Source organism: Argopecten irradians, chromosome 16 (assembly GCF_041381155.1).
Source record: "Argopecten irradians isolate NY chromosome 16, Ai_NY, whole genome shotgun sequence".
In the NCBI taxonomy this organism is placed as follows: domain Eukaryota; kingdom Metazoa; phylum Mollusca; class Bivalvia; order Pectinida; family Pectinidae; genus Argopecten; species Argopecten irradians.
The window spans coordinates 8,354,858-8,365,140 of record NC_091149.1 but is presented as its reverse complement, the minus strand read 5'-3'; positions in this window follow the sequence as shown (position 1 = coordinate 8,365,140).

Sequence of the window (10,283 nt, the reverse complement as noted above, 5' to 3'; positions counted from 1 at the left end):
GGACGGCCTCCCATGTATGCGGTGTGTTGCGTGTATGTTGTGCGAGGTGAGTGTACTGGGAGACTGCGGTATGTTCGTGTTGTGTCTTCTTGTATAGTGGAACTGTTGCCCTTTTTATAGTGCTATATCACTGAAGCATGCCGCCGAAGACACCAAGCAACACACCCCACCCGGTCACATTATACTGACAACGGGCGAACCAGTCGTCCCACTCCCTGTATGCTGAACACTAAGCAGGAGCAGAAACTACCACTTTTATAGACTTTGGTGTGTCTCGGCCAGGGGACAGAACCCAGAGCCTTCCTCACAGGGGCGAACGCTCAACTCAAGGCCAAAAGTGAGGCGGTGCCAAGGGAGGCATTAGGAAAGATAAAGTCAGTTAGGAAGAAGAGAAAAGATAAGATCCTAAATTTAGTCGCCTTTTACGATCATGCAATAGGGGCAGCAGGTACAATTCTAACGCCCTACCTGCAGGACCTAGATTTTTTTTTCATTAGATCTAAATTACTAGTATATGTTTTTTTTCAATAATATAACTGCTAATCAAAGCTACATCAATTACGAAATGTAAACTCAGTCTACTTTGGCCGTGTTCCAAGTGTCTTTAGCCAATCAAATGCCGTGTTACAATATGATATCACACGCAAATTTTACGTCTACTCCTAGGTTTACGTGCATAGTTACACACATTCGTGAAACTCATTTTACACACACGTTTACGTTTATGTCCTTTAGTAAAACTCCTAGACGCTTATTAGGTCGAATACGGTAATTAATTTGTATCAAATATCAGGTGACCGTTTGTATGGTATTAACTGAAAATTTCAGTATAAAAATGTTTGCTGATGATATATCATTATATACACTTACAGAGTAAGACAGACATGAATTCTGATCTCAGAAAAATGTCTTTGTGGGCAGATACGCTTGGGGAATTGTATTTAATCCGAAAAAGCGTATCTCTTTTATTTTCAAGGCGGTTTGGTTCCCAGAGTTTACATCCTAATCTGGTCTTCAATAATATTACAATAACTTACCACAAATATCTTGGTCCCTTCTTTAATTCTACAGCTAATTGGTCAACTCATATATTTTTTTCTGTTTATGAAAAAGTATATAAAATATAAATATACTCAAAATGAAATACAAAATTGAAAGAAAGTATTTAACAACTACATATACACAATACGTGCTAATGATGCTGCCCCTATTGCATGAAAAAAGGCGACTATTTTAAGGATCTTATCTTTTCTTTCTTCCTAACTTACTATTTTCTTCCTAACGTCTCCTTTGACACCACCTCACTTTTGGCCTTGAGTTGAGCGCTCGCCGCTGTGAGGAAGGCTCTGGGGTCTGTCCCCTGGCCGAGACACATTAAAGTCCATAAAAGTGATAGTTTCTGCTCCTGCTTAGCGTTCAGCATAACGGGAGTGGGACGACTGCTTCGCCCGTTGTCAGTATAATGTGACCGATGGGGTGTTTTGCTTGGTATCTTCGGCGGCATGCTTCAGTGATATAACACTATAAAAAGGGCAACGGTTCCACTATACAAGAGGACACAACACGAACATACCGCAGTCTCCCAAAACACGCACCTCGCACTGCATACACACTACACACCGCATTCATTGGAGGCCGTCCTTACATAACCCTGGTCGTTAATAGGGCGTTCATTAATCAAACAAACAAGCAAATTTATACGAACTATTCTTGAATATGCTAGTATCGTGTGGTCATATTGTATCCAGGCAGCATGTGATCTCTTGGAGTCAATTCAACTCATTACGTATAAATACATTATATTATATAATGAAATTGGTATTGTACCTCTCATTGAAAGAAGACATCTACATCAAAATATTGCTTTTTATAATATTTCCTACAATAACTGTCCAGACCAAATGAAAGTCCCGCTACAACCGTTTGCTACATGCATATATGTCTAAGCACATGAACTCGTTCCTTTTGATGACTTATAAGATATATCACGGCTATTTGAATATTGATTGTGCAATTGGTAATGTATGTAATTAGACGTTACCCATCCTATATATATAAATCTCTCCCCACCAGGAAAGAGTCCAGAGAAACTGTTTTAGCCTTAACTTGTTTTAAACTTATCAGACGTGTAATTCCCTTCTCTCAAGTCTTTGTATCAAATTACGCAAAATTCTATCGTTTCTTAGAAATAATTGTTGGGGCTGTATACAGTACAAGTAGGGATTTTCATAACTTCTTGCGCTTATCTCTGTTGTCATTTATTTACAATTTTCAGATTTGTTCTTTACCGTATAGCTGGTAATTTACTGGTATCAAAATTAAAGTAAAAATGTCTTTGTGGGCAGATACGCTTGGGGAATTGTATTTAATCCGAAAAAGCGTATCTCTTTTATTTTCAAGGCGGTTTGGTTCCCAGAGTTTACATCCTAATCTGGTCTTCAATAATATTACAATAACTTACCACAAATATCTTGGTCCCTTCTTTAATTCTACAGCTAATTGGTCAACTCATATATTTTTTTCTGTTTATGAAAAAGTATATAAAATATAAATATACTCAAAATGAAATACAAAATTGAAAGAAAGTATTTAACAACTACATATACACAATACGTGCTAATGATGCTGCCCCTATTGCATGAAAAAAGGCGACTATTTTAAGGATCTTATCTTTTCTTTCTTCCTAACTTACTATTTTCTTCCTAACGTCTCCTTTGACACCACCTCACTTTTGGCCTTGAGTTGAGCGCTCGCCGCTGTGAGGAAGGCTCTGGGGTCTGTCCCCTGGCCGAGACACATTAAAGTCCATAAAAGTGATAGTTTCTGCTCCTGCTTAGCGTTCAGCATAACGGGAGTGGGACGACTGCTTCGCCCGTTGTCAGTATAATGTGACCGATGGGGTGTTTTGCTTGGTATCTTCGGCGGCATGCTTCAGTGATATAACACTATAAAAAGGGCAACGGTTCCACTATACAAGAGGACACAACACACGAACATACCGCAGTCTCCCAAAACACGCACCTCGCACTGCATACACACTACACACCGCATTCATTGGAGGCCGTCCTTACATAACCCTGGTCGTTAATAGGGCGTTCATTAATCAAACAAACAAGCAAATTTATACGAACTATTCTTGAATATGCTAGTATCGTGTGGTCATATTGTATCCAGGCAGCATGTGATCTCTTGGAGTCAATTCAACTCATTACGTATAAATACATTATATTATATAATGAAATTGGTATTGTACCTCTCATTGAAAGAAGACATCTACATCAAAATATTGCTTTTTATAATATTTCCTACAATAACTGTCCAGACCAAATGAAAGTCCCGCTACAACCGTTTGCTACATGCATATATGTCTAAGCACATGAACTCGTTCCTTTTGATGACTTATAAGATATATCACGGCTATTTGAATATTGATTGTGCAATTGGTAATGTATGTAATTAGACGTTACCCATCCTATATATATATAAATCTCTCCCCACCAGGAAAGAGTCCAGAGAAACTGTTTTAGCCTTAACTTGTTTTAAACTTATCAGACGTGTAATTCCCTTCTCTCAAGTCTTTGTATCAAATTACGCAAAATTCTATCGTCGTTTCTTAGAAATAATTGTTGGGGCTGTATACAGTACAAGTAGGGATTTTCATAACTTCTTGCGCTTATCTCTGTTGTCATTTATTTACAATTTTCAGATTTGTTCTTTACCGTATAGCTGGTAATTTACTGGTATCAAAATTAAAGTGAACCTGAGAAAATTTAAGTTTAGTGGATTTTGTTTCGGATTTGGTCTTCAGGGTACAGTACAGTTATATGTGACTCAATCTCTTTCTTTAGTGCCCGTCTCTAATTTTCGTTATCAAATCAAATTTCCCGTGAAATCACGCAAATATAGGCTTTACTCACGAAAATATAGGCTCTCACGAAAATATAGGCGTTCTCAGGAAAATATGTGGCCTACTCACGAAAATAAACAGCTATATATGGTGCATCTTGTATCGATCCACAAGTATGATACCAATTGGTATAAAACTTTGACGATTTGACTGACAATATGATCCTACCCCCGGATTAACAAAGACTGTCTAGTAAATTACAGTGTTAGGACAGACTTACTGCGTTTCTGTTTAACGACTAAACTGAAAGACCATCATCAAACGCATGCATTGCCAATTTGTTAATTATCGAATATAATTAAAGAGCACATGCGAAACGAACAACCAGAATAGTTGCACCGAGAAAGTGTATGATAGTGTATGAAATGTTGTTTTCCGTTCAAATAAGCTCAAACAAATGTATGTTTAAAGGAAAAATCAACTAGCTTCTAAACATATTTATTATCACCTAAATACTAAGCCTTTGTGTTTTCTTCTGCACTGCAGGTCCCACAAAACGTTCAGGTTAATACTATGAAACCTTAAATAGGTGCAACCGATACATAGTAGTTTGCCATTCTGGGGTTCGATCCTGGACACCTCAATTTTACTGGAGGCTCTAAAGTTACGGTGTTCAGTTGGTTCAAATCCTGCTATAGATGTACAAACAACATACTACTGAATGAATACAAGCTGTTTTGAAAGCATGGAACGTTCAATAACCCAATAAAAAGTATACTAAGGAGCAAACTGGTACAGCATCATGAAATATGGCATTATCTCGGCAATCAAATAGAAATCTGCTAAAAGGTCAAATGGCTCTCAAAATATTGAATATGTCTAATAAATATAAGAATATCCATCCAAACCGAAGAATTTTCAAAAACCGTTGCTCTCCATTTCAAAGTATGGTTTTCTATTTATAGAGTGACGTCATTGAAGCGGTGCTATGAGATCGAGCTGTCCCATGGAGGAAAGTGTAGCGTAGTGTAGTGTAATCAACCGTGGGTCACCGACAATGATGATGAACATACATGATATGAAAACAATGTACATTAATAATTGTAATAATTTTAGGTAAAACCTTTGAATAAAACTAACTTCGAAACAACAATTTAATACCTACTTTTTCAGAGTCTTCTTTCGTCACGTTTTTTTGGACATATTAATATTTCCATCTGCGCAACAAACGAGTGCGATCCGACCCGTCAGATCAACGCATATGGGTGTTTTTTGCATTTATCACATACCGGGTACCGTTATTATTATGACGTTTTAATGAAATTTAGAGTTTTGTAATTTTGAGTTAAAACCGTTTTGCTTTAAGTTTACTTGTCAGTATCGTGACAAAGTTTCCCAAGAATGTAAATTCTCCTTACTATTTGCCAATCACGCGAAATATAATCTGATTATTTAAACATCAAATTTATGTGATGCTGGTCAAACTGTAATTTAAGGAATGGATACATCAAAATTCCTCAAACTAATGTTTTCTCATCTATAACATAAATTCTCGAAAAAAAGTCACAACGTCATAGCTCGTCAAAATGCGTCACAATTCATTTATAAAAAAGGAAACACAATGATGGAGGTCACTTGACAAAATCATGTGTCATATTGGATTTTACTGTGGTTCTTGTGTGCTATGAGAAGGAAGATGTGCAAGTATATAACAAGTAATACGAACGTTTGCGATATCTACATAAACATCTCCGTGGCACTCATTTTAGTCGCTAGAACAACCTCGTCATCGCGGCCGGTTCATGCTAGTTGTAGTTTTCGTAATTAAATGTTCTTGTCTAGATTAGTGCAGATTAAAAAAAATTGGATAAATTCGTTTCTTATCAGGTGAGTTGATAAATTTACAGTTTGTTTCTTAAATCATATCGGCTAGGTTTCATATCTGTACGGTACGGCGGGCTCTACTTATTCGGCGAATCCGTGTAGATCGACTTCTGTTTCCACGTTGATATATCAATATTGATATTCTTCAGTCGTCCCATCACGAAATCCCCGAGGTTTGCCACGGTGGTGGTCTCGATGATCGTGTGGATCGCCTGGGAAGAGGCACGGAACGCTCTGTTTACCTGTTCCTCCTCTATAAGAGAGACTTATGTCATCTGAATCGACTTCAGTTTGGATGACAACTGTGTCATCAGTACGACCTCTAGTAGCTGCCTCTGGAATATCTGGTATATTGGTATCATCTACTAGTCCTCCCTTCTCACTAGAAACTGGTCGTCACCAGGCGGACCAGCGGCAAGTACAGGAGAGCCATGATCGTCATCTGGTCCCTGCACTGCCTTATCGCCTTCCTCATCATCTAACTCCGAACTGCCAGCTGTACAAGGCACCAATACAACATCTTCATCCTCCATATCAGAGCTATCAGGATCTGCAAGGGTCGGTTCCGGTAATGATTCAAAAGTTTTGACCTCAGTGTGAACATCCTCACTATCCATCTATATCCTCACAAGGAATGTATCCTATAGGCAGTAGGTTTCTGTGCATCGTCCTTGTTCTTCCTTCTGTAGATTCAGGCTCTACAACAAATAATGGAATGTTAAAGTTTGGATGGTTAATGACGATGTAAGCATCTTCCTCCCAAAGTGTCTTCCAATTTATGCTTCCCATCGAATGCCAACGCCAACTTTTTAACCAAAACTCTATCTCCAAACTTTGACTGGGGATCCTCAAACCTTCAAGTCATAATATGCCTTTTGTCTTCTCTTAGACTTTAAAACGACATCTTTGATGCTAGGTCGTAGCTGTAGGTTAATCGTTCTTTGAGGTTATTGGTGTAATCAGAAAGGGTCATTAATAAGACTACCCAAACCAAACACAATATCCAAGTGTAACCGAGGCTCCCTACCAAACATCAGGTAGAACGTTTCCGGACGATACTTTGGTAGATTCATGGCGAGCTTTCGTGTAGTTATAAGCATGTACAGGTGGTGGGATATATGCTTTCCAGTTCTTCTGCTCAGGCTTCAATGTCCGCAACATGCTATAATGAGGGTACGGTTAAAACGTTCCGTAATCCCGTTCCCAATGGGGTGTTATGGCGTTTTGTAAGAGACTTCTCCATCGTCCCCAACTGATCACATAACTCAGCAATGACTTCACTTTCAAAGTTTGGCCCTTGATCTAAATAGATACGTCGTGGTATTCCGTAGTGGACAATGAAATTGTTGTATAAAGTTTCAGCCTTAGTCTTCGCGTTCTGATCACGAGTTGGAAACGCCTGTGCATATTTCGTAAAGTGGTCCGTAACCACAAGTACATTGGCAAATCCTCCTTTACATGATTCTAATGACAGAAAATCCATACAAACTAACTCGAGTGGATGAGGTGTATAAATTCCGACCAACGGTACACGTTCATGTGTAGACGACTTCGCTCTGATGCAACGAGAACAGTTATTAATTCTCCACATCCTTTGTCATGTTCGGCCAGAAAAATCTGTCTCTGAGAAGACATAACACTCTGACCCTTCCAGGATGTCCAAAGTCACCATGGAGTCCTTTTAAAGCTTTCTGTATATATAAAGAGGGAAAAACCAGCTGGTAGCTGTATTTCAACGCCTCTGTGACTTCCTTGAACAGAACTCCACGACGCATGGTTTGTTTTTTTGTTTGATTAATTAACGTCCTATTAACAGCTATGGTCATGCAAGGACGGCCTCCCATGTATACGGTGTGTTGCCTGTATGTAGTGCGAGGTGTATATTCATGTTGTGTCTTCTTGTATAGTGGAACTGTTGCCCTTTTTTTATAGTTCTATATCACTGAAGCATGCCGCCGAAGACACCAAGCAACACACCCCACCAGGTCACATTATACTGACAACGGGCGGTCAAACTGCTAGCATCTGAGAATTCTCCTTCCTCTTAGGGAAATCATGACGGCTTGGTCGCTTGTATTTCGATATCAACTGCATCCAAGGTCGAAGTAATACATCTTGACGATGAGCTTTTCTCCAGTCTTTTGATGTCATTTTCCTATTTCACCCACGCAAGGATCATCTAGTTCATCTACAACCTGGGCGGGAGAAGATAGGCTCGAGCTCTTATATGCGTATGTGGTGAAGTTATGGACTGGTTAATATATCCATGGTGATAGGTAATCTTGAGAGGGCGTCTGCATCAGAGTTTTTCCTGTGCGATAGTAAATATCGAAGTCGAAAGCAGCCAGCGCTGAGACCCATCGATGTTAACACGGGTTGTTGTCCGTGAACACTGTGAGAACCGTTGTCCATATAAGTAGTCATTGAAGTTTATGGGTAGGATAATTCCGCTCAGACTTAGATAGTCCTCTACTGCCAAAGCTTATCAACCGAAGATTCTCCTCCTGGCGTTGGTATAACACAGCTCCTGGCCCTTGTCCACACGCGTCGGTATGTAGTTCAAACGGTAAGTTGGGCTGAGCATAAACAAGTACTGGTGGAGTGGACAAACACTTCTTCAACTTCCCAAAAGCATTATTCTCAGCTTCATTCCATTTCCAAATAGAACTTGCTTTAGTCTTTGCCTTCTTTCCCTTTTTCTTGGCACATGTTGGTAATAGTTCATTCAACGGTCTAGCAATCTTAGCAAAGTCCCTGATAAACTTTCTATAATAACCAGCGAATCCCAAAAATGAACTTCTTCTGGCTGAGGCCAATTAAGGACTTTCTCGATCTTACCAGGGTCAGGTGAAAATCCATCCTCCGAAATCATATGCCCCAGGTATACTGCTCTTCTTGGAGATAACTTTAAACCACATTCTCTCAGCCTCTGAAGTACCCTTTCAAGTCGACGGAGATGTTCCTCAAAAGTGTCAGAGAAAATAATCAGATCGCCCAAATATATGAGACAAATACTTAAATGAAGATCTCTCAGGCATTCTTCCATAAGTCGCTGGTAAGTGGCCGATGGCCCTACTGTGAATGCTGTTCGCTCTTTATGATCTTCCTCCATCTCTATCTGGTGATATCCCGATTTCATATCCAACACCGTAAAGTACTTCGCCCCAGACAAGCACTCCAAAATGTCTTCTATTCTTGGGAGAGCATACCAGTCGCGTATAGTCCTCTTGTTAATCTCTCGAAAGTCCATGCACATCCGTAACTCCCCCATTCTTCTTTCTAGCTAGAACCACTGGCGAAGACCATGGACTATGTGATGGGCGAATTATTCCAATGTCCAGAAGAGTATGGAGATGATTCTTCACCTCCTCATACATGAATTATAGTATTCTCCTGTGCCTCTACTTGATAGGGGTTGAGTCATGCAGATCTACCCTGTGTTCGACTGCACTGGAAAACCCAATGTCCTTGTCGTTCTTCATCTTCATCATTCTTTTCCATCAACTTTTCTATCTCCTCCGCCTCATCAGTCTGTTCATCTTTATCCAAAATGGTGACTGGGGTGACTTCATAAAGTAAAGCTCGTGGTGACACCGATAAGTACCTGCTGGAAGTGTTAGCAAGTTCAACTTCCACACTCCTATTCCCCTTATAGTGATAAGAAATCAATCCAGGCGTGATGTCGAGGCCATCTGATGTAATACAGTCTTCAGCTGGCTGGAATCAGGCACAAGTGGAATGATAAGGTAGTTCCATGTCCAAATAAGACTTTATCTTCACCTGGCTGTTAGGCTTGACACTAATGACCTTATCCTCTGCACTGCGGAGAACTCCAAGTCGAAAACTCCTCCTATTCAGTTCCTGTTCTCGAAGAGACAAGGCACCTAAAAGCTAAAAACCAAGGAGTAAACAAATCAGCACTCTGTAGAAATCGAGCTCCACTCCGCTTACAGAACTTATCCATTAGTATGGTTAAAACATTTGTTTCTAATAAATCTGGCACTCTAGAATTGTAACCACTGTCAGGTACAACTAACAGTATACAGTCCTGTACCTTGGTACCACATAATCCTGACAATTCGCAGTAATCTCTATCACGTCAGTCTTGTCTCAGATCAAAACCCCTTTTTCCTTTCCCCGCCAAAACCGGACAAAGACAATGACAATGACCACAAAACAGAAACGAGACAATAGAAGGACAGAAACAGGTAAACTGGACACACGTACACAGGTATACACAACTGTAAATACAGGTGTTGTGTTCTTTTTATTTCATGCTTCGACTGCAGAGGATATTTCCCTAAAATGCGTGTGTTGTGTGAAAAGGAAATTCCCCGTGGATGTAGTTTCGGCTAGCTAGTAGGGTGATACAAGATCTTGCATCACACATGTATCATACAAACCAACTAAAAATATTCAACGAATTTAATTGTATCACTATTGTAACATAGCATAGGTATGAGATAATACCTATTTTATCACCTTTTCAGAATCTTCCTTCGTCACCTATTTTTGTTGTTGTTGAGATATTCATATTAAAAACATTTGTCCT